Source organism: Eulemur rufifrons, chromosome 29, assembly GCF_041146395.1.
Source record: "Eulemur rufifrons isolate Redbay chromosome 29, OSU_ERuf_1, whole genome shotgun sequence".
Classification (NCBI taxonomy): domain Eukaryota; kingdom Metazoa; phylum Chordata; class Mammalia; order Primates; family Lemuridae; genus Eulemur; species Eulemur rufifrons.
In genome coordinates this window covers 13,490,210-13,512,587 of record NC_091011.1, presented here as the reverse complement: position 1 = coordinate 13,512,587, position 22,378 = coordinate 13,490,210, and the positions used below count along the sequence as shown (strand labels likewise).

The 22,378-nt window shown below is 47.7% G+C and overlaps 1 non-coding gene across 1 annotated transcript; it reads right to left on the bottom strand.

The window, feature by feature from the left end:
• Nucleotides 1-20,001: 20,001 nt before the first annotated feature.
• On the bottom strand, nt 20,002-20,104 carry LOC138377683 (U6 spliceosomal RNA). Its single transcript, XR_011231848.1, has one exon. It is a non-coding gene; the product is annotated as a U6 spliceosomal RNA (small nuclear RNA).
• Between the last annotated feature and the right edge of the window lie 2,274 nt (nt 20,105-22,378).

Genomic DNA, 22,378 nt, shown 5'->3' with positions numbered 1-22,378 from the left:
ACAGATCAAAGGGTTAGACAAGCACTCTGTCTTCTCGTGGCTGCTGTGTTCCCACACGTGGGACATCACCACTGCAGCCTGGGTGAATTTTCTCCTGCTAGGAGCTCTCTCCTCCCACGCTGCACTCTCCAGTGCCACCAGCCCATGGCAGATCCCACTGTGGGGACAGCAGTGCCTCTGAATTAGCAATGTCAGAGTGAGGAACAGAGGGAGCCAACTCCCTTATCTAATGTAAACTGCTTTATCAGATGCTTTCTGGAGTGATAACAACCAAGAATATTTTCCCAGAAGAGGCTAAACAATAGGATGAATTGCAAAGTTGGGGGGTGCTCAAAATGAGGACCCACAAACAGGGGCTCCTCGCTTCAAAGAGGAGAAAGAGCCCAAAGATCCCAAGCCTCTCATCGCTGCCTGCTCCAGCCACTGCGAGACTTGTGCTGGATGACCGTGGTCCTGGGCTCCATGGACACACGTGCCAACAACTGGAGAGAATGGGGACAAGGAGACGAGGACCTGGCCGACTGCAGCCATCACAGCTGTGTGGGTTACTCTGAGCCGCTGGTATTTGCCACAAATGCTAGCGTAGGTCAACAGCCTTCTGCTGAAGAGCAGGAAGACACAGATGGCAAAGTACAGCAGCCACCTCCTCATTAGAGCTTCCGCTGCGTGACTGTGGGCACGCTGGCAAATTCTCTGTGCCTCACTTTCTCTTCCATAAAATGGGAATAACAGTATTTATGAAACAGGGGACAGTGGAATATTTGCGGTAATAGCATTTCTCATACATTACAGTTGTACAATACTTATTGAATAGATAATAGTAGTGTTTATGGTTAAATTATCCACGCTTCAGTTTCTCATCTGCAAAATGGTGATAATAATAGCACTTACAAAATAGAATCATATTATATATGACATATATCATAATGAGCTGGTATATGTAAAAAATTTACTCGGGGCCCGGCGCGGTGGCTCATGCCTGTAATCCTAGCACTCTGGGAGGCCGAGGCAGGAGGATCTCTTGAGGTCAGGAGTTCAAGACCAGCCCGAGCAACAGCAAGACCCCGTCTCTACTAAAAAATAGAAAGAAATTATCTGGACAACTAAAAATATATAGAAAAAAAAATTAGCCAGGCGTGGTGGCGCATGCCTATAGTCCCAGCTACTCGGGAGGCTGAGGCAGGAGGATCACTTGAGCCCAGGAGTTTGAGGTTGCTGTGAGCAAGGCTGACACCACGGCACTCTAGCCCAGGCAAAAGAGCGAGACTCTGTCTCAAAAAAAAAAAAAAAAATTTACTCAGCAAATAGTAAATATTCGATATTACTGTGATCATTTCTACAGATACTTTCTAATATTCTGGCTTTAGGAAAAATGTGGGGAGCAAGAAATAGATTCTAATACTCTTTAGTCATAATCAGAGCCCCTGAGTTGGAGCTGAAAGACTCCAACTGCAGTCAGGAGGGTGACTAATCCTCCCGCATACATCTCCCCGCCTGAGGCGGATGCAGCTAGAAGCAGAGAACCACGTAGTCAGTGAGAAGGAAGGGGAGAGACCACTACGTTTCAGGAAAACTCATCTCTGACTCTTTTCAGATCAAACAGAGCTGTGAGCAAACTCTTCCTGGCTGAAAGGAGGGAACAGATTCACAAGCTGAAGGCACAGACCTATGAGGTGTGCAACTTCCTGTTTCCTTGGTGAATGCTTCAGAAAACATTCACTTGTGAATTTTAAAAGTTTCCATTTACTCCAAAGCTCACTGAAGGATGGACGGGGTGAGTCACGGAGCCGGTGTGGGGACGGCAGACTAGGGGGAGGCTTCCAGACTCTTCCTTGCTTTCTCAGTAACTCACAGAGACCAGTGACCTTTGCGTCCTGACTCGGCCTCTGGGCGAGGGAGTGTGAGTCCTGAAACTCACACCCAAAGCGGAAAACCATAAGATATTTAGTGCAGGTCAATGACTCAACCATTCAGGGAAAATGGAACCCTATTTTCTTACAAAAATATCTCCTGGGATAGTATCCCACTCAGATGGCTAATCCTTACAGGGTAACTGTTTATATAGAACTGTTTGATTAACTCAAACAGTTTAGTTTTAGCCTTTCTCGGCCTGTCTGTGGCCCTCGACAGTAAAGCCATCGGCTCTGTCTCGAAAGCCTCCTCCCAGGACGTCACATTCTTGTCTTTCTCGGTGTCTTTCCTCTTCACCGCAGCTCCTCAGCCTCTCTGCTAACGGATCCTCTCTCTCGGACTGCCCCCAGAAGGTCTGGAGTCTCAGAGTTTCACATTTATTCTTTTTCACTTTTCAATTCGGACCAATGATTCTTAATATTTTCTAGTGACAGACCACTTTAAGGAATCTGATGAATCCTGTGGATTTTTCTCACTGTAAAATTCACACTCTCACATCTGAAATGCCGCACACGACTTAAGGGGCTCCCCACTGAAATGCCCCCGCAACATTCCAGAGGATCCCTGTGAGAGAGAAAAAGGGCAGCCCACGACAGCCAGGGTCTCGTCTGACCCCTACAGCTGAGCCTCTGCGGTAGAAGCTGGTTGGCACTGGCCGGAGCGGGAACTTTTCTCCTTTCGGACCTCTGCGATCTCACAGAACGCCAGCAGGACCGACACCAGACGAGATCACTTTGAGATCATGATGAAGTGAGACAGAACAAGGCCACCCCATAATTTTGTTTAAGCACAGACAAAAACAAGGTTGCTATGTAACTAACGAAATACGGCGCATTTCCCCTCTCAGCAAATACGAGTGACTGTTCCAATTGTTCCCTTATCAATTGCAGCTATATCCTCACTGTCTCGTCTCCTCTTTCTACAGAGAGGATTTATTTAGACACTTAACCACAGAACTGACTCTCCTTTCTTATTATTTTTTGTAACAGCTTTATTGAGATATAATTTGCAAATCATACAATTCGTCTATTTAAAGTGTTCCATTCAATGGTTTTTGGTATATTCAGAGTTGCACAACCATCATAGGAATGAATTTTAGAACCTCAGAAGGAAACCCCGCACCCCTTATCTACAACCCCAAATCAGCTCTTTCCCCCATCCCTAGGCAGCCATTGATCAACTTTCTGTCTCTGTGTGTTTTCCCATTCTGAACATTTCCTATAAAAGGAATCTTATAATATATGTGTATGCATGTGACTGGCCTCTTTCAGTTGGCATAGTGTTTCAAGTTTATCCACACAGCATTTATCAGTACATTATTCCTTTTTATGAAAAAATATTATTCCATTGCATGGATCTGTCACATTTGTTTATCCATTCATCAGTTGATGGACATTTGGGTTGTCCAAATTTTTTTGACCATGCCTAATGCGGAATAAACCTCTGCTTTCTTAAACCCTCCCTGGGATCATCCAACTAAAACCCAAATCGTATTGCAGGTCCTTTGTAATACCATCTCGTAGAGATGCCCCACATCTCTCTGCAGTTCTTGGTCTCCCTCACTGCAAGGAGTAATGAACCCAGCTCCTTGGTGGTCTTTGGCTGGAGGACATTGACACACGGATTCTAGGCTATGGACACTTGCTCCAGAGTCAAGAGTCAACCGGAGGAGCTATGTCAACTATGTTCTTGGCTTACCAATCAAGGAAATGTTGTAAACAAATATACTCAGGCCTCATACTTCTCACTATTTATCAGACACATCTACCACAATGTCCTATAAGTACCACAAATGCAAATGTCAAAAATAAAGTGTTTATTCTAGAATTTTCTAATGACTGCTATCTTAACTAAAGACACTACTATCTAACAATACACAATGCAAAAATCAGGAGGTCACCTGCACATCTAATCCCTCAACTCCTAAATCTGCCCTCCCTCTTCATGTCCACCGAAGCTGCAAGGCTTTTGCAATGACCTTCTCGCTGACCAGTCTTCCCCTCCAGTCTTGGCTCCTCCCAGCCTTCCCTCCACACCGCACTGGCATTTTTCAAATACAAAGCTTATTATGTCATTTTCCTTCTCAAAATCCTTTTATGGCTCCCGTCGGCTGCAGAATAAGTAAATATTCCTTATTAGGGCACTCAAGGACCTCTTGTGTTCTGACCCCTGTGCACTGCTCCTACCACACCTGCCATTCATGACCTTCCTCCAGCCACAGCAAGCAACCTGAAGGGCCTGGAATGTCACTATCTTTATCACCTTCTCACTTTAGCATGCTACCTCCACCCCCAGGCTATTTAGCAAGATCCTCTTTCTGCAGTCTAGTAAACAGTTAGTCACCTACTCCAGGAAGCCTTCCATGTTTGGACTCTGTGCTTCCATAATGCTCTTTCATGCTATTTTTAGCACTCATCACCCACTAAGATTCTTAAATATGACATCCCACCCCCAAGGAGAGTGGGACTATGCTGCAATAATTATTGTGTCCTTACCCCTTAGTAGTGTTTCACATAAAATAGATAGTCAATAAATATTTGACATATGAAAGAAGAGTGTAGTGGCCTGATGACTGGCCCGAGCCAGTGTCTGACTCTAACCACATGAGATACCCACAGCAAGAACTGCTTAGCCAAGCCCAGTCAAGCCCTAGGGCTCTGAGAAGATGGGAGTAATGAAAGAGTGTTGTTTCACTCCACTACATTTAGAATGGTCGGTTGCACAGCAGTAGATAGCTGGGACACGCCTGGAAGAGCTATAAAGTCTAACCAACATGAACTAACAGAGGCCAGGAAGGTATGTATGGGCCCGGATCCTGAGGGTGCTGGATCAGGGAGAATATGGGATATGGAAGAGTTTGTCTTTGTGAAGCCCTGTCCTGTGGTATAGGATTTAGCACCACGGCAAGGCCTCTGGCAAATAATGCTGACATGCTGCTAGGTCAGTTTTTGGAAGCCTGGACACACTAACTGGGGTCGAAATGTCAGAACTTTCCGGGTCAAGTGGTGGAGAAAGGGAACAAGATGCTCAGAGAAGTGGCACACTAAGTAGGTATACTTCATAAGGCTAAAACTCTACCAGCCAACTAAGGCCTGGAGGTCATCCCACTCACTGAAATAATCAATAATTTTATTGGCAAGATGGATAACAATACCATTAAGCTCAGGGATGACTGTCCTCTGTAGGCAAGGCCTGCAGTAAGAGATGCTTACATACAGGAGCGACCTTTGGCTCATTTATATAATAATTCTGTAGAGCATCACACTGTTCTTCCAGCGGGGTAACAGGTAGATCAGGACTGTATAACAGCCTCCGGCTGCAGCACAAACAATCCTTCCACACGGGCTATATGGCATCAAAGACCTTATGGTTTTAGTGGCATCTACAGTGGGAAAGGCATTGTACTGCAGAGTTTTTGGCAAGTCCTTATAGGAATATCACAACCTACACCCTAAGTTTCTGGAGTAAGGCCATACTCCACAGTAGAGAACTTTGCATTAGTTGAAAAATAGCTCCTGTTGCTGGGATTTCTCAGAGGACTGGACCATGGGCCATAGGACAGCGAGTGACCATGCAGCCAGAACTGCCCATGATGAGCTTGGTTCTGTTAGACCAACCACACATTGTAAGTTAGACGGCTGTGGCATATCCAGGATGAGCACAAACAGAAACGGAAGGCACAAGTATGTGACCACGTCACCCAGACCCTCACGTCATTCACGTGACTGCATGCATTCCATGACTGCACTGGAATCTCTTCCTCAGCTCTAATAACTAACTGGCAGAGGAGGAATCAGGCCAAATCTGCTTCACAAATGGGGTGGTGAATGCACGGGTGTGAACTGAAACTGCAGCGTCCTGCAATGCAGCCTGACTCGACGGTGCTCCTGAGAATCACTGGGGAGACTAAATCCTCGGTGGGCAGAGGGAGGGTAGTGGCCTGGTTATTACATCATGTGGGAAGAATAGAATCCTGAGGTCAGAATATGTACAGACTCATGGTCAGTAGTGAGAGGCTGTGTCGTTGATCATGACCAAGAGATTGGCGATTGGGAATGAGGAGCTCTGTAGAAGAGGCATGGGTATAAACCTGTGAAGTGGGCACAAATTTTGAGGATTTTTGTATCACCTTTTAAGGTCTACCAGAAAGCAATGACCACTGCAGAACCAATAAGCAACTGAGTAGACAGAACCAAGTTGACATCATCCAGCCTCTGTCATTAGCCACTTCACATCTATTGCAACGGGCTCATGAACGGAGTATTGAGAAGAGCAGAGAAGGAGGCCCTGCGTGGGTCCCACGGCAAGGGTCCCACTCAATAAGGCTGATTAGCTGCATCCTAACCACCAGCAATAGACACCAGCACTGAGCTGTTGGACGTGGCACCATTTCTCAAGGTGACCAACTACCTACTGGTGGGAGGTTGATTACACTAGACCATGTCTACCCTTGAAATGGCAGAGACTCATCTTGACTGAAGGAAATAGCTATTCTAGTGCAGGTTTGCCTTTCTTGCTTGGAGGGTCTCAGCCAGCACCACGACTAAAGAATTGCAGAGGATTTGTTCCACTGACATGGAATTCCACATAACATCGCCTCAGACCCAGGAGTTGTGACAAAGGAAGAGTATCAGGGAGTCACAGGACCATGGGGTCCACGGGTCCTATGCTCTATGACACCACCAGAAGCCACCAGCCTGATAGAGCACTGGGATGACCACCCGTACACTGTCTTGGAAACAATGCCCTGTGAGAATGGGACGCCTCGTCCAGGTGCAGTGCATGTGCCCAATCATACCTGATGTTCCGACCCTGAGAAGTAACACATAGAGCCCATGAACCCAGAGACGAACATAGGCCTGGCCACTATTCCCAGAGACCCACTTGAAGATTCTGTGCTTCCCATTCCTGAAAGACTAGGCTGCGCATGACTGAAGTCCTGACCCCCAGAGGGGATCACGAGGACATCGCAAAGGTCCTATTCAACTTTGAGCTGTGTCTGAAGCCCGGTGACTTTAGGCTCCTTGAGCCTAGACTCCAGCAATTGAGGAAGGAATCACCACACTTAACTTGACCCTGGCCTTCAGGAAGAGGTCGGGCCACTGTTACACCCTGAGGGCAAGAAAGAAATGTGGCCACTGAGTGACCCAGTGAGACAGCTCTCAGTACTCTCCAGCCCACGGTTGACAAGAAGTAGGCAAGTAGCAGCCATGGCCGGAGCATGCCATGGCACAAGGGGCTCAGACTTCTCAGGAGTGGGGGCCCAAGTCATGCATCAGAGAGCCCCAAACCCAGCACAGGTGCTCGTCAAGGATGCAGGTAACCTAGGAGAGGGAGATGAGGAGTGAGCTTAGTCCCAAGACGGCCGCCATGAGGATACAGCTCCTTCCACCAGCTTTCTTCTGCTTGTAAGTTTCCTCAAAAAAGAGGTCCAGCCGCAGCCCTGGAGCATCTGTTTCCACACGGGGGTGAACTCCACAGACAAAGTGAATGAACACAGACAGCACGAGGGAGGGATGATAGTGGAAGCTGCGGGGCTGCTAAGATCCCCTTCCAGTGGGAGACCCCACTCGTCCCCCCAGCCACTGGGAGTGTTGGGGATGGTGACGGCTCACAGATGACTCCTTTCCTGAAGTCCCTCAGCCAAAGGAAACTGCCTTTCCCAAGGTTATGCCTCCTGCCTGGAGGCAGCCTACACCGTGACTAGTCTCGCTGGGGTCCCAAAGACCTGGCTCCCGGGCCTCAAATGGGACAATTCTCAGGGCGGTCCCAGGCCCAGAGCTCCCTGCAGGCCTCTGTCGAAACGGTATGGAGTTCAGCTTCTCCCTCTGCCCAATCCTGCTTCTCCCACTGTTCAAGAGCACTCCCCAGGAAACATTTCCCGTGAAAAGCCCAGGAAATAGAGTAGGGAAAAAAAAAAAAAAAGCCCAGAGTCATGGAGTCGTTTTCCAAGAAACTCAAAATACAACAAACGGGTAAATAAATATTCAAAAAACAAAGAAAAAGATAATCAATTCCACCTAGTTAACTGTCACCTTTCCAGGGAAAGAAACTTAGGCTCTGAGAAGCTTAAAGATTTATGTCAAGCCACATGGCTAGTTATTTCCAAAGGGGGTGGATAGAACCCCTGTATTATGACTCTCAGTTCACTGCTCTTTTCTCTCCTGCTCTGGGGGCTCTAACACTGTTTCCACTACTTACTTTCTGTGTGATCTTGAGAAAGTTACTTAACCTCTCTGAGCTTCACTTTCCTCATCTATAACATGGGATATAGTAGCGACCTCTCAGCGTACTGGAAGAAATAGATGAAATCAATGTGCTTAGAGTCCTTTGCAGAGTAAATAGTTTAACATTTAGTAGCAAAGACACACAACTCCCTGAGTGTGGAACTGCTAGCTTTAAATACGAAATGTCTTGGCTGTGCAGAAGCTTTTTAATTTGGGGGTGGAGGGGATGGGTAAATTCACACCTAATGGGTGTGGTGCGCACTGTCTGGGGGATGGGCATGGTTGTAGCTCTGACTCGGGCAGTGCAAAGGCAATATATGGAACGAAAGTGTTTATACCCCCATAATATTCTGAAATTAAAAAATAAATTAAAAAAATAAATAAATATGAAATGACTTGATTTCTATCCGCTTTGCTTTTATAGCACTGTCCTATCTCTTGCCCTTCTGTCTCGACACACAGAACTTTCATGGCAGGAGGGTCTATGGAGAGAGAGAGAATCAGACAGGCGAGTAGGGTCTTAGTTCTGTGTTGCTATAACAGAATACCACACACTGGGTAATCTATAAAGAACAGAAATTTGGCCGGGCGCAGTGGCTCACGCCTGTAATCCTAGAACTCTGGGAGTCCGAGGCGGGAGGATTGCTCGAGGTCAGGAGTTCAAGACCAGCCTGAGCAAGGGCGAGACCCCGTCTCTACTAAAAAAATGGAAAGAAATGATCTGGACAGCTAAAAATATATATAGAAAAAAAATTAGCCGGGCGTGGTGACCCATGACTGTAGTCCCAGCTACTCGAGAGGCTTGAGCCCAGGAGTTTGAGGTTGCTGTGAGCTAGGCTGATGCCACGGCACTCTAGCCCGGGCAACTGTCTCAAAAAAAAAAGAATAGAAATTTGTTTCTCACAGTTCTGGAGGTGGAGAAACCCAAGACTAAGCGGCCGGCCCTGGTGTCTGGTAAGGGCCTCTTGCTGCATCCATCCGTGTTCTCATGTGGCCAAAGAGCAGGAGTGCAAAAGGGACGAGCTCCCTCAGCCAAACTCTTTGTAACAGCATTAATTCATCCGCAAAGGCAGAACTCTCATGATCTAAACACCTCCCAAGGGGCCCCACCTCCCAACACTGTTGCATTGGGGGTTACATTTCCACCACATGAATTTTGGAGGACACCTTCAGATGATAGCAACTAAATAAGTAGAAATGTCTCCGTCTGGCTCCTATGCGTGGGGGAGTCAGGGCAGGGTGAAGGAACATTCTGGGGGTACAGGATGGGGACTTTCATGCTTCTGGATGCACTGCAGGCTGAGTTTTCCCCTGGAGGTAAGAGTTGCCTTCTCAGATAGTGTGGGGAATTTACTCTGTGTGCCTGCACCAGGTTGCACAGGCCAGAGGAGAAGGCTGAATGTTAGAGTAAGCGATTGAACACAGCCACGTTCCAACTCCAGGGGAAGGGAATCTACGTAGGAATGGGAGAACCTGTCAACGTGGTCACGACCACCTCTGTGGTTATTAATCCCCCATCCTTGCTCCAGATACTTAATCCAAAGGGAGAAGCATGAGAAAAGCTTTACCTTCTTGCATCCTAAAGTAATACATTCTCAACACTGGGAAGGAGAGGGCAGGTTGGACCTCAAAATCTCTTGAGGAGCCTATTTATTATAAAATGCAGATGCCTGACCTCCAGCAATAAGGCCAATAAATCTGTTTTTTTGTTTAAGAAGCAGCCCAGAAGATTCTGAAGCAGGTGATCTCTGTACACCCTTTGACAAGCCATGACGTAGCATCTCCTGGAACCAAACGGGCCACAGTTGCAACAGTGTAAGGCACCTCCGGCTGGACCACAGGGTGGACGCACCGAGTCAGTGTCTTGTCCCTCTGAGAGCTGCCCTGTCCGATATGGGGCTGCGAGCCACGTGGACTATCGAGCATGCGGGGGGAGATATGCTGTGAATGTAACTTAGGCATGGGGTTCTGAAGAGGTGGCATGAACAGAAAATGTAAAAGATCTCATTAATAATTTTTGACATCACACATTGAGATGACAATAGTTTGGATACATTGGATCAAATAAAATGTATTATAAACTTGATTTCAGTTTTTAAAAACTTGTTTTAAATGAGGCTACTAGAAATTTAAAATCACAGTTGTGGCCTGAATTTGCAGTTTGCATCCTATTTCCATTGGACGGCACTGGCCTAGGCAGTCCCTCCCACAGAGTGCCACGTACCCTCTGTCCCCAGACCTACTGCTGCCCTTAATTGGAATCCTAATGACTATCATTTATTGCCTCTTGGGTGCCAGACACTACATTGAAAACCTTATCCATGTTGTCTCATTTGATGTTCACAACTGCCCTCGCAGTCCCAGTTCTCAGATAAAGCGTCCCTAGCACTGGCCTCTCAGTGCCGCACTGAAAATGCCCTCCCCCCACCTGTGAGCTGCTGAGATTAGCTCCATTTGTATTTTACCTCCGGCTTCCGAGCACAGTGGAACTCTGGGGCACAGCCAGCTGAAGTGACTTGGCCACCCTCTGGGTCACAAGGCACCAGGAGTTGAATACGATCTGTCTGCAAAGCCCATGCTTAAAAACAAACAAACAAACACACTTCATTGAGGACTGGCATGTGAAAGGCTATATGCTTTTAGCCATCACACAGGCCAACTCCCAGGCGGGCTGCCCTGGAAGAGAGGCAGGGTGCGGGAAGGAGAGCCCACTGCTCCTTCTCTGTGATTTTTTTCCTCTGCGGGGTTGTATGGCCAACAGGTGCAAACAGGTTGGCAAACACCAAAGCTGGTCCTTGTCATTGCCTGGTGGGAAGAACACCTGTAAGACCCAAAACACCTGGGAAGGAGGTTCCTAAGATAAAACCCGAGCCTGAGCCAGCCTGTCCTTTGGAGGCAGCTGGGGTGCAATAAACGCTCTCAGACACCAGGGGGCAATGTGTGACCGCCGTTTCTCTTTCTGCTCTCTCTGCGGAGCCTCAGAGCGGTTTTTTTTTTCCAATAAAGCTGGTCTGGGCTTCGTGGGTTCTAAGTCAGGACCTTTGTAATCTCTAGACAGGAGTTCGCTTAGTGATAAAATTGAACTTAGTGACCTTTGTGCCCACAGCAGCTGCAGTCAGAGCAATTCTTAATGGCAGGACAATGTTCCACTCGCTGCCCAGACCACCCCAGAAGGGTATAGAATTAGAAAACCACAGATCTTTAAACACCAGTGAGCAAGGGGGACCTGATTTCTATTCCTGATGGCACTGAGTCCTGTTTGGGGCACTCTGTTGTATTTCTTTCTGTTTTTTCCTTCCCTTCACTTACAAGTAAATAATTTCTGTTTGGAGAAATCAATCGAGGCCATCAGAGATCAACTCTGAGATGCTGGCCCACAGGAGTTCAAATTCCCAGAGCTCTTGGACATTTTCATACAGCTGAGATGCTCTGCTCACCCTCACCATGCCCCTCGGAAGCCCATCACCCGCACGCCCTCCCCTGAGGGGCTCCCCTCCTGGACACCCTGTGCCTGGTGGCTTCCCGATCACCCAGACTGTGCCCATGACCTGGCCCTGGCCCTGGCCCTGGCCGCCCCCTCCCACCCACTGATCCAGGCTCCGTGGAAGAAAGCCCCCTCCCTGCTGGGTCTGTCACCCTCGGCCCACACTGCTGTCCCCTGGGAGGCAGCCAGTGAGCTGGTGGAAGCAGGGCTTGGCTTTTGCACCCATCCTAGCTCTGTCACGGCCAGGTGGGCAGCCTGGGACACTTGCCTTATGCCCTCTTCCCTCTGCCCTTCTGATCCCCTCCTTTCCTGGTCCCTGGGCTTCCTCCACACCTGCCCTGGTCACATGTAAAGCTCCCTGGACACGTGGTCATCATCATGAACTGCCTCTGTCCTCTCCTTTTGGACAGCAAATTTACGTGCCTGGTTGCACAGCTGTCACCTATACTAATGTCTGCAGTGATTGCCTGCACATGAACATAAGGATCATCACCCAAATAATTTCAACAGTCACAAGAAACAGGGGAAAGAGACCCTTGCTGAGCAGCCCGGAGTAGGGTGGGATAAACAACAGACGTCTGCTTTGATACTCACAACTCCTCTACTAGAGAGAGACACCCCATTCCACAGATGGGGAAACAAGCTCATAGCAAGTCCAACAACTTGTGCAGGGCCACTAGCTACTCAAGGGCTTGGGAGTCCACACATGGCGGTGGTTTCAAAGCCCACCCTGGCTGCTCACATGCTCCTCGCACCCCCGGGTTAAGGCGGGCTGACTCACGGCATTGTGTCTGTGCCTTCCAAAATAAAGGAAACAACTGTTTTCAAAAGAGAAATGAAATTATAAACACACTAGGGCAGTTTAGGACCTACAGGATTCCATCCCTGCAGGGACATGGCGACCCCATCAGTGCGGGGGTGAGCGCTGCCCTGGTGATACAACTGGGCGCACCCAGGGGACTCGAGCATCGAACTCACGAACTCACGGACTCACGCAGGTGCTGTCAGCAGGGGCGCCGCACCTCTCTGGCCCATGCAGCCCAGGAATCCCTCTCGTTTATATTTAGTGCAAAACAAAGACAGTGTCTGACTCAGATCAAAGAAAGTCTCGGCAGCAGCCGCAGAGATGTCTCTCTAAAGAAGTTTCATATTGGTTCTAAAATTCAGAATCCCAGGTGTATTTGAACTGTTTAAAGCCCCCGTTTCCAAAGATGCTCTTTTTTACGCAGTGTCCCATCCCGCCATCGCCCCGCTCGTGGTTCTTCCCCCAAGCGCAGAGCCAGGTGGCCGCGATTCCCGCCTCGCCCGCACGGTGGCGGCAGCAGCGCGGGATGGAGGGCCGGGCCGCGCGCTCAGCTCTGCGGGCGAGGATGCATTGGAGCGCGCTGCAAGCGGCTGCGCCCGGCCGCACACGCTGAGGGGCTGTGTAGGGAGGGAAGGCAGGGGCCGGTCAAGTGTTGAAAATTGTGTCTGATGCTAAAGTGCTCGGAAATACGGCCGCCCTTCCTTTCATAGACATGGAGAACTAGAGATAGCGGTAGAGGGTCAGGAATTTTCCTCTCGCCGACGCTGTGCCACAGGCCCTGCCTTTGCACCCCACACTCCACAAGGCCAGGCCTGTTCTTGCCGCCTATGAGGCTTCCTCACTCGCAGAAGCTATGGCTTCTAGCCCGGGCATCGTTGACTTCCTCTGGCCTCCTCCCTCTCCTCCTAAAATGCTGGCGGAAGCACACCCCACCCCGGCTCCCTGTGTGTCCCCTCCAAGTCTGGGCCTCCAGGGCAAAGCCCAGATTCCCTCGGGGAGTTCAGGGCCCGTATATACGAGCTCCGAGTCTCCACAGCTCCCTATCGCTTCCGCAAACCCCCATCTGCTGCCAGACTTGGCTCTTTCCTGACGCCCACCATGGGGTCCCCTCCCCATGTCACATGGGCTCCTTCACCTCCCTCCCCACTCTTCATTTTCCGAAAGGGCCCCTCCCCAGTCCTGGTATTAACTCACATCCTTCGACCCCTCCCCTGATGTCGGAAATATTAACAATTATACGCACCATTCCCTGGTGCCTATAAACATTGTGCAGACTGAACTCATCTCGTTCGCACAACTCAGTCATCTCGTTTGACAGATGAGGACACTGAGGCACTGAGATGTCACCTGGCCTGAGATCCCACAGCTGAAGGGGAGGAGATTATAAATTATTAATACCACCTCTGAGCAAACTAACACACGCCTGCCTCGGCACCCAGACAGTGGCTTTGCCACCATGTTCCTCTGTGACCAGCTATGACCACACCTTGCGTCCCCAAACAGAACACATGGAGCAGTGGAGATGAGCGTTGGGATCCTGTGCTGCCACTTGCTGGCTGAGTGATTTCAAGCAAGTAACTTTGTTTCTCTCTCTGTTTCTTTATTTTTAAAATGTGGTAATAATAGCAGGACTGTCGTGCAATTAGAATATAGAAAGTGTCCAGTTAGTGGTAGAGTCTGTGCAGGTAGCAGCTGTCACTCTATCTCACTGAAGCCCCAGTAGCCAGGAACTCGGCACTAGTCACTTTGACAACTCAAATAAATGCAGCCAGACCCCAGTGGTTCTGTGAGGTTTCTATATAAACCCTGGAACTCAGAACCCTGCGATTGGAGATATCAAAACTATGGAGAATTGAAGGATGAAACCTTACTAAGAAATATCAGATGGGGCCCTTCTTTGGCCATGCGTCCCAAGTGAGGTCAGTCCTGCAGCTCTGACCCACACATATTGCTGTCCTGTCAGGACCAGATGAAAGGGGCTGGGGCCCAAAGAGCCTCCTCCCATTTCTAGAGAACAGCCTCCTCTGAGGGACCCCATTTCTCTTTGGCTTGCCAGCTTGCAGCCTAAGTTCAGGGTGTGTGCTGGCTCCCAGTGAGCCCTGACCTGAGCCCCCCTCAAGCCCATGCAGAGGGAGGACCTGTCACTTGAGTGTTTCAACTCCATACCCTTGGTTAAGATGATGGCAACATCTAACCCTGGCCGAACCACTCCCAGATCCCAGGAATTTTGGAATTGGCACTGAGAAAGAACTCATCTCTACAGGTGACAGTAACTCCCAACTAAGACCCTGGACCCCCTGAGCCACCATCTTCCGCTGGCCAAGCAGAGCCGGTCTGGGAAAGATGTGTGGCGAGATGGATGGAGAGAGAACGTTCTCAGCACTCCCGACAACATTCAGGGTCTCAGTTCCTGTCTTCCTGAGAGGTGATACTTCCTTATAATACATCCCCCCACCAGCAGCACCACTAATCTGGCTGCTTTGAATTGGTCTCTGTCCCTTGCCACTGAAGAAGTCCTAGCTGTGACATTAAGCTGTCTTGGGCCAGAGACCCCAGTGTGCTGTGACCTAAAGTTGCTGGGCACTGATGACCTTGTCTGTGGCCTCACACTATGCCCTGCCAGCCCAGGTTGGTCATTCAGGCAAAGGAGAACCTCTTCCCACTGTTCTGCCTGAAGAAAAATAGAGAAGCAAGTGGCACTGGCAATGCCTCTGCCACAAACAGAGTCCCCTATACATCCCTGTGGCTGTTCATGGGAGCCTCACTGTCTGGGTGGACTGGGCCACCTCCAGCCACCGGACACCCTGCCTGGAACTGGGATTGAGACTGGGAGGGAGAGGATGCCGAAGCTCTCCCCCCTCACAAACCATGAGCTCTGAGCCTCAGGCACTTTCTCCAGGCCTTCTGCTTCCTGTGAAGCCCATGAAATCCTTTCCCCCAACTCAGAATTCTTCCTTGTAGGAACCCCCACAGCCCCCAGCCCTTGTCTTCTGCTCTCACCATACTTCCCATCCTCTCCTGCAGCTATTGCCTTTTTTCTTTCCACCTGAACTGTGAGGTCTTTCAGAGAGAAGTTGTCTTTCTTTCTTTCTTTGTAGACAACTGCAGACTCAATAAATACCCACCAATTGACTTTTCTCTTCAAAATGGCAACCATCACCCCCTTTCCCAGCGTGTCTGTTCTTCCAAGCCGAACTTCAGGGTAGACACAGCCTCTCTGACTCTCTTCCTCCTTCCTGTTTTATCCATCCACCCCTAGGAAGTGCAGAGACCCTCTCAGTTTCACAATATTTGGAGTGGATCTCTTCTAGAAGGTGGGGAGGGCAGAAACTGTAGAGATACCTGTAGCTTGATTACCCTCAAAGAATCCTCATAGACAGCTCTGAATCTTCTTTGAATGCATCCCAGCTGAGCAGACAAGCAAGGTTTTCACAATCACAGTTCTGGGTTCTAGGTCTTGACTCTCAGATTTGAGAGTTCTGGAAGTCCTGAGGCCTCTGCACAGACCAGCTGACCCTGTGGTTTTACCATGTGGGACCAAAGGCCATTGTGAGGCAGCTGTTAAACATAACCGTGTTAACACATGGAAACACATGGAAACACTGCACCATACTGAGTATTAATAGTAAAAGTACGAGGGTGGCATGGGAGTTGTGGACATTTAGGGGTGAGGGCCAGGTGAGGGCTGGCGAGTCTGAAATGCACAGTGGTGGAACATGGGAAGGCACGGATGGGCAAGGACAGCTATGGCAGCCGTTAGGGGATCATGTTAACGTTTGACTGTGGCTTTAGGCCACCTCAAAATGTCTCTGTTATAAAAAGTCCCTGTGCCAATGTTTGTACGACAATATTCCACACCCCACGGGCTCCTCCGCTGCCCTTGGTGTCTTAGAGCTACACTCAGAGGGTGCTGTTGCCGGGCACCCAACACCGCTCAAACACACCGTCCTCCATGACTTACACTTCAGCAGCCCCCCAGCCGGAGTAGCCCCCGCCCCAGAACCTCAGCTGCCTAGGCCTCGCACACTCTGCCATCCCACCACAGTCAAAACTTGGGTCTCAGACCTGGTGGAGTCAGAAAAGAAACACACAGAAAAGCTCTCTCTGCAGATGAGAAAATTCCCAGTTATCTCGTGAGTTGACCTCAGGAGTAATAATGATGCTGATGGGATGATGTTTTTACCCCTGGGGAGATGATCAGTCTCTCCCCTCTCGATGCCACCAGGACTGTGAAAGTGAGGGGGATGGAGCCCCATCAGCCTGGGTCCCTGCCGGACAGAGACGGGCGGAGCCTGGAGCTCTAGGATCTGAGCTAACTGCTCTGTGTGGATCATTCATCTTATCCTATGGTGCAAATTTCATTGATCGTCCAAACGCATTCCTGTCTGTCTCCTGCGTAGCCCAGGGACTGAGCTGCAGCAGCCTGGAGAGTGTGACCTGGGCACAGTGCGGAAGCCTGTGCTCTTTTGACTCCACCTTCCACGCCTGTACTGACGAGCAAACTGGAGTAGAACAAATGCATGCTTGTGTTACACTCGGTGCCGAGAACTCAGAGGATAAACCTGTTTCTGTTAAACTGATGATACCAAACTAGTCTTATCTGCCAGATTTACCCGAACCGTGTGATCATGAAGAACACCTGGGTTAGTTCCTATACTTCGGAAAGTTTTATGAATATTTACCTTATATAAGTGCTTATTTCTCTCTAAGCCTAGAATTTTATAAATTAATTTTGTCATACCATCCAGAGAGAGGAAAATAGCACATATATAGTTGTTCCTCAGTTTCTGTGGGGCACTGGTTCTAGGGCCCCCCCACAGATATTGAAATCTGAGGATATTCAAGTCCTTGCTATCAAACGGTGTAGTATTTGCATGTAACTTATCCAGTTCTCTTAAATCATCTCTAGATTACTTATAATACATAATACAATGTAAATGCTATGTTGATATGCAAATAGTTGTTATACTGTATTGTATTTTTATGTGTATTTATTTTTGTTGCTGTATTGTTATTTTTAACTTTTTTCCAGATATTTTTGATCTGCAGTTGGTAGAATCCTATGGATGTGGAAGCCACGGATCTGAAGGGCCAACTGTACATAGTGTACATACATGCACACACATGCACATACATACACACATATACACACATAAACATATAGACAGACACAAATAGAGATCTTACGGCTTTCATTCTAAAACTTTAGCCACAAGTCAAGCATACACAGAAGAATGCAAAACTCACTGATTTACGTAAGAATTGGTTCTTGTCTTTGCCCCACTTTATAATTCAATCCAAATTGTGTTTCTGAAAGACCGGACGAGTTGAGGTTACCTGTTCGATGTGAGGGTCATAACTTCCCATCAGTACTTGGAGAGGAGAAGTTTAAGATTTTCTGTGCTCTGCTAATCTCATGGGGGCTCTGGACTAAATTTTAGGTGAGAGAATGAGGGTATCTGGATGTCTCCAAAGCCCATCTTAGTGAATAAAATACCAAATCTGGTTCAGATTAGTCTTTTAACTCTCAGATGGTTGTTTTTTGGTGTACCTGAGCCTGTCAAGAGCTCCTAAGGAGACAGTTAGGGGCTCTAAAGTCCAAGTGACCACAGAGAGTTGAGAGGCTTGGAGTGGGAAGGAAAAGTCTTACTAGACAAGTGAACTTGGAAGATCTCAAGTTTACTCAAAGAAGCCACTGAAGTTCTAAATTACCCTTCATGAAGTCACGCCAATAAGAAAAGGAGTAGAGACAGCTGGCCTGGCAGGGGTGAAGCATCACAGGGGCCTGAGAAAGGGGCTTCTGACAGCTGAGAAGTTCCCCTGGGAGACACAGGATCAGGTAAGGAGAGTGGAGAGGCCTTGAAACCAAAGCTGGGAAGAACTTCCAGCCCAACAGCTACCTTCGAAACAAAGAAGCCCGGGACTCCAGTCCTGCTTCGGAGTATACTCATTCCAAATGTGACTCACGTAGATAAGCCTTTTCATACTTAACCACAGACACGAGAGACATGCCCAAAGAGGGCACAGAAAAGGCAGCCCTCCTGATCCAAAATCACTCCCAAAGAAAGCAGAAAAGAAGGAAACCAAGTTGTCACAGGCCACAAAGGCAGTAGCAAAGGAAAAGATTTGGATTTGGACAATCCAGTGATTTGTAGGAACATAATGGACTTTGTGTCTCAGGTCCTCAACCTGACCCCTAGACACACCTCAAGACACAAATCCAGCAGATGGCACCAATGGTAGTTGGAAAACACAGAGAATGCTCTGATATCCAAAGCCAAGCCCTCGGGACACAAACTGAGATGGAAGGAGACCCTCACCTGGCTTTATTGGTGAGATTCTGCCCTGTGACTCACCTTGTTAGAACAGACAAAACTTTTAGACAGCACAGCACCAAATACCACAAACAACTACACAATTGCTGTCTATGATAAGAGTCACAATATCCAAAGAACTAATTCTAACCAAAAGTGTTCTCCTGTAAATCTAAATTTTGCAAAGGACAAATAGAGGCTCTTATCTCCTTTGCTTGACTGGCCCCTGAGCAGAGAGACCGGGAGTGTGACGAGTGAGGGAGCAGAGACCTCAGCGCAGTCTCCAGGTGAGTGAGGAGTCGCAACCACACCACCTCCACTGTCTAAATGGTGGGGAGGAAAACTTTTTCAAGGCCTGTGAAATCACTGACAGTGGACATAGTAATGGAACAAAAGACCAAGCTGATACACACGCATGCAGCAGCACTCAGCAAAGAGTAACTCGCCGACCAGCCAGAGGTAAAGGTTTATAGACCAACTTAACAAAAGGGAGAGTTTAGGGCTTCAAGGGATCGAAGGTTCCAATGAGACTTGTTAACACAATTTTTAAAAAATGTCCTGGTGCCCAAGGTCAGTCGGTTAGTCACCAACCTGACTGGTGATCTCCCCTCCCCTGATCGGTAGGGGGGAGTCGTGGTGGCAGCTGAGTCTCTTAAAGCTCTGCTCTAGTCAGATAGGGCAAGTTCAGATACAACCTCTTTCTGCATCTGCTGTTGGGTTTGTGATTCCTTCATAAGGAAAGAAAAAAACACAGAAGCCACCAGCCTGCACCTAGGAGGTGGGGAGTCCCTGGCACAGAGCAATGGCCCAGTCTCCTGACTCCCATCGCTGGTCTTCCTTCCTCTCCCCCACTCCCACATGTTTTTGAAGAATTTTTAATGACATGAAGAAAATACTCATCAGTAAATGTTATGTGTAAAAGGAAGACCCAGAATTAGATACCAAAATGTTAACTGTTTATTTCTGGGTGGTTGAATGATATGTGGCTTTGCTTTTCTTTTGATGCTTTACTCTATTTTCCACAAAGAGCATGTATTCAGTTTATAATCAGAAAATGAATGTTATGTGGAAAAAATGCATTAACAAAAAGAGTGGGAATAAACATACTAAAATATTGAGTGGCTGTCTTTGCATGAAACTATATGTTTCTAATCACCAGACTTGCTACTGGGTCATGTTCTTGAATTCTATAGAAGATAATTTATCTTAAATTCAAAATACTTGAAGCATCAAAACAAAAATTTAGTGATAAAATAATTTTTTTTTATGGAACACTTCGTTAATTTTCTTGTCATCCTTGCATAGGGGTTATGCTAATCTTCTCTGTATCGTTCCAGTATGATAAAGTAATTGTTAAGAAATGATCACCCATTTTCAAAACCACGCCAATGAAATAATTGAAGATGAATTTACTGCAGTGTTCTGTGTATCAAAATAGGGATTGTCTTTGAGTCCAGTTCTTGCTGCAGTGACAAGAGGTGGACCCTGCTAACTGGTGTGACAGGGCAAAGACAGGAATGGCTGCAGGATGGGCTTGCATTGTGCAAACGTATTTGTGTGAGTGTACACACACACACACACACACACACAAACATTGAGCATCCCTTATCCAAAATGTTTGGAAGCAGAAGTGATTCAGATTTCAGGTTTTTTGGGATTTGGGAATATTTGCATATATATACTAAGACATTTTGGGGATGGGACTGAAGTCTAAACACAAAATTCATTTATGTTCATATATGAAATGTACACACATAGCTTGAAAGTAATTTTATGTTATACCTTGGGGTGTCATGTTGGCACTCAAAAACTTCTGGATTTTGGAGCATTTCAAACTTCTGATTTTTGGATTTGGAATGCTCAACCTTTATTATATCCATACGCACATATAGATAGGACAATAAAATGTCTTTTAAAAAATATTTGTACTTTTTTATTTTAGAATTAAGAAATCTAAATTCTGCAATTACTATTTATCAGGAACAGGCTATAGCTCGAACATTTGGGTAAAATATCATGTACACTGTTTGCTTCTTTGGATTTCTTGGTTCCTATAAGGTAGGTCTGAATGAAGATACCTTTGTAGTGTTCCATTCTCACATCTTAAAACGCAAGTGCACAAGTCTGTCTGCCTTGTGTTTCAAGAACAGGCAGACTGGCCAGTCAGGATGGACCTAGATGCATCCCTTTGTTAGGGCCCTGGCTCCCAGGAGCCCACTGTCTTCCTGCACACTGTGGCCTCCGTTCCTGAACTTCAGTCATGTGTAATTCTGCCAGGGGAAGGGAAAAGAACTAACAACAATAAAAACTTTTTTTTTTTTTTTTGAGATAGAGTCTTGCTCTGTCGTCCCAGGTAAAGTGCAGAGGTGTCATTCTAGCTCACTGCAACTTCCAATGCCTGGGCTCAAGTGATCGTCCTGCCTCAGCCCCCTGAGTAGCTGGGACTACAGCATATGCCACCATGCCTGGCTAATTTTTTCTATTTTCAGTAGAGACTGGGTCTTGCTCTTACTCAGGCTGGTTTCAAACTCCTGAACTCAAGTGATCCTCCTGCCTCAGCCTCCCGAAGTGCTAGAATTACAGGTGTGAACCACTGCACCGGATCTAATAAAAACTTTCATTGAGCACTTACTGGATGCTGCACACACTAAGCATTTTATATTCACAAACTCAAATCTTCTTTTCCAGATGAGAACTTTGAAGCTCCAAGGAATAAGTAAGTTTCATATCTAATTGTCAGAGAAAGTGCTGGCACTGCAACCAGCCGGGGCAGCTCTTCTCCAGTGAGCTGGGACTCCGTAGCTTCAGTCACATCTTGCTTTCATCCATTCTCCTTTCCCAGTTCTGGACCTGCTGGTTTCCAAGGAGAAGCCCCAAGTTGTATAATACGGAATTTGATGGACTTCTGTCCTTGGTTCCTGGGAGAGAGATTCTAAAACCCTTTGAATTTCCCCAATGATGTGAGTGTCTTTGTTATTATGAAACCCTTGATGGCACCTGAGTTTATGCTAAAGAGGTGACTCTTGGTGGGGCCCTAGATAGCTTCAGGATGGGGCTGATCACCAGAAAGGCCAACCATGTAACTAGAGAGTTGGGATGCTAAGTCGAGCCTGACTTCTGGGAAGGGAAGGGGGCTGAAGATTGAGTCCAATTATGTGGCCAATGATTGACTCAATTACGCCTACGTAACAGAGCCCAGTAAAACCTCTGGGAAAGGAGACTCAGAACTTCCTGGTTGGTGAACACACTGATGTGCCCGCAGGGTGAAAGATCTGACCCCACAAAGAGAGAGCCTGGAAGCTCTGCATTTAGGGCCCTCCAAGACCTCGCCCTATACGTTTCCTCATTTGGCACTCCCTGAGTTGTAGCCTTTATAATAAAACTGTAGCAATAAGGGGGGTGCTTTTCTGAATTCTGTAAATTGTTCTAAGGAATTATCAACCTGAGGGGGTCATGGGAACCCCTGAATTTGTAGCCAATTGGTCAGAAGTTCAGATGGTCTGGGGACCCCCTTAACTTGTGGCTGGCATGTAAGTTGGGACAGTCTGTGGGGGGACTGAGCTCTTAATTCCTGGGGTCTACACTAACACCACTGTCCAAGGGGTTGGTGCCAGGATTGAGCCGCAGGAACCGGTTG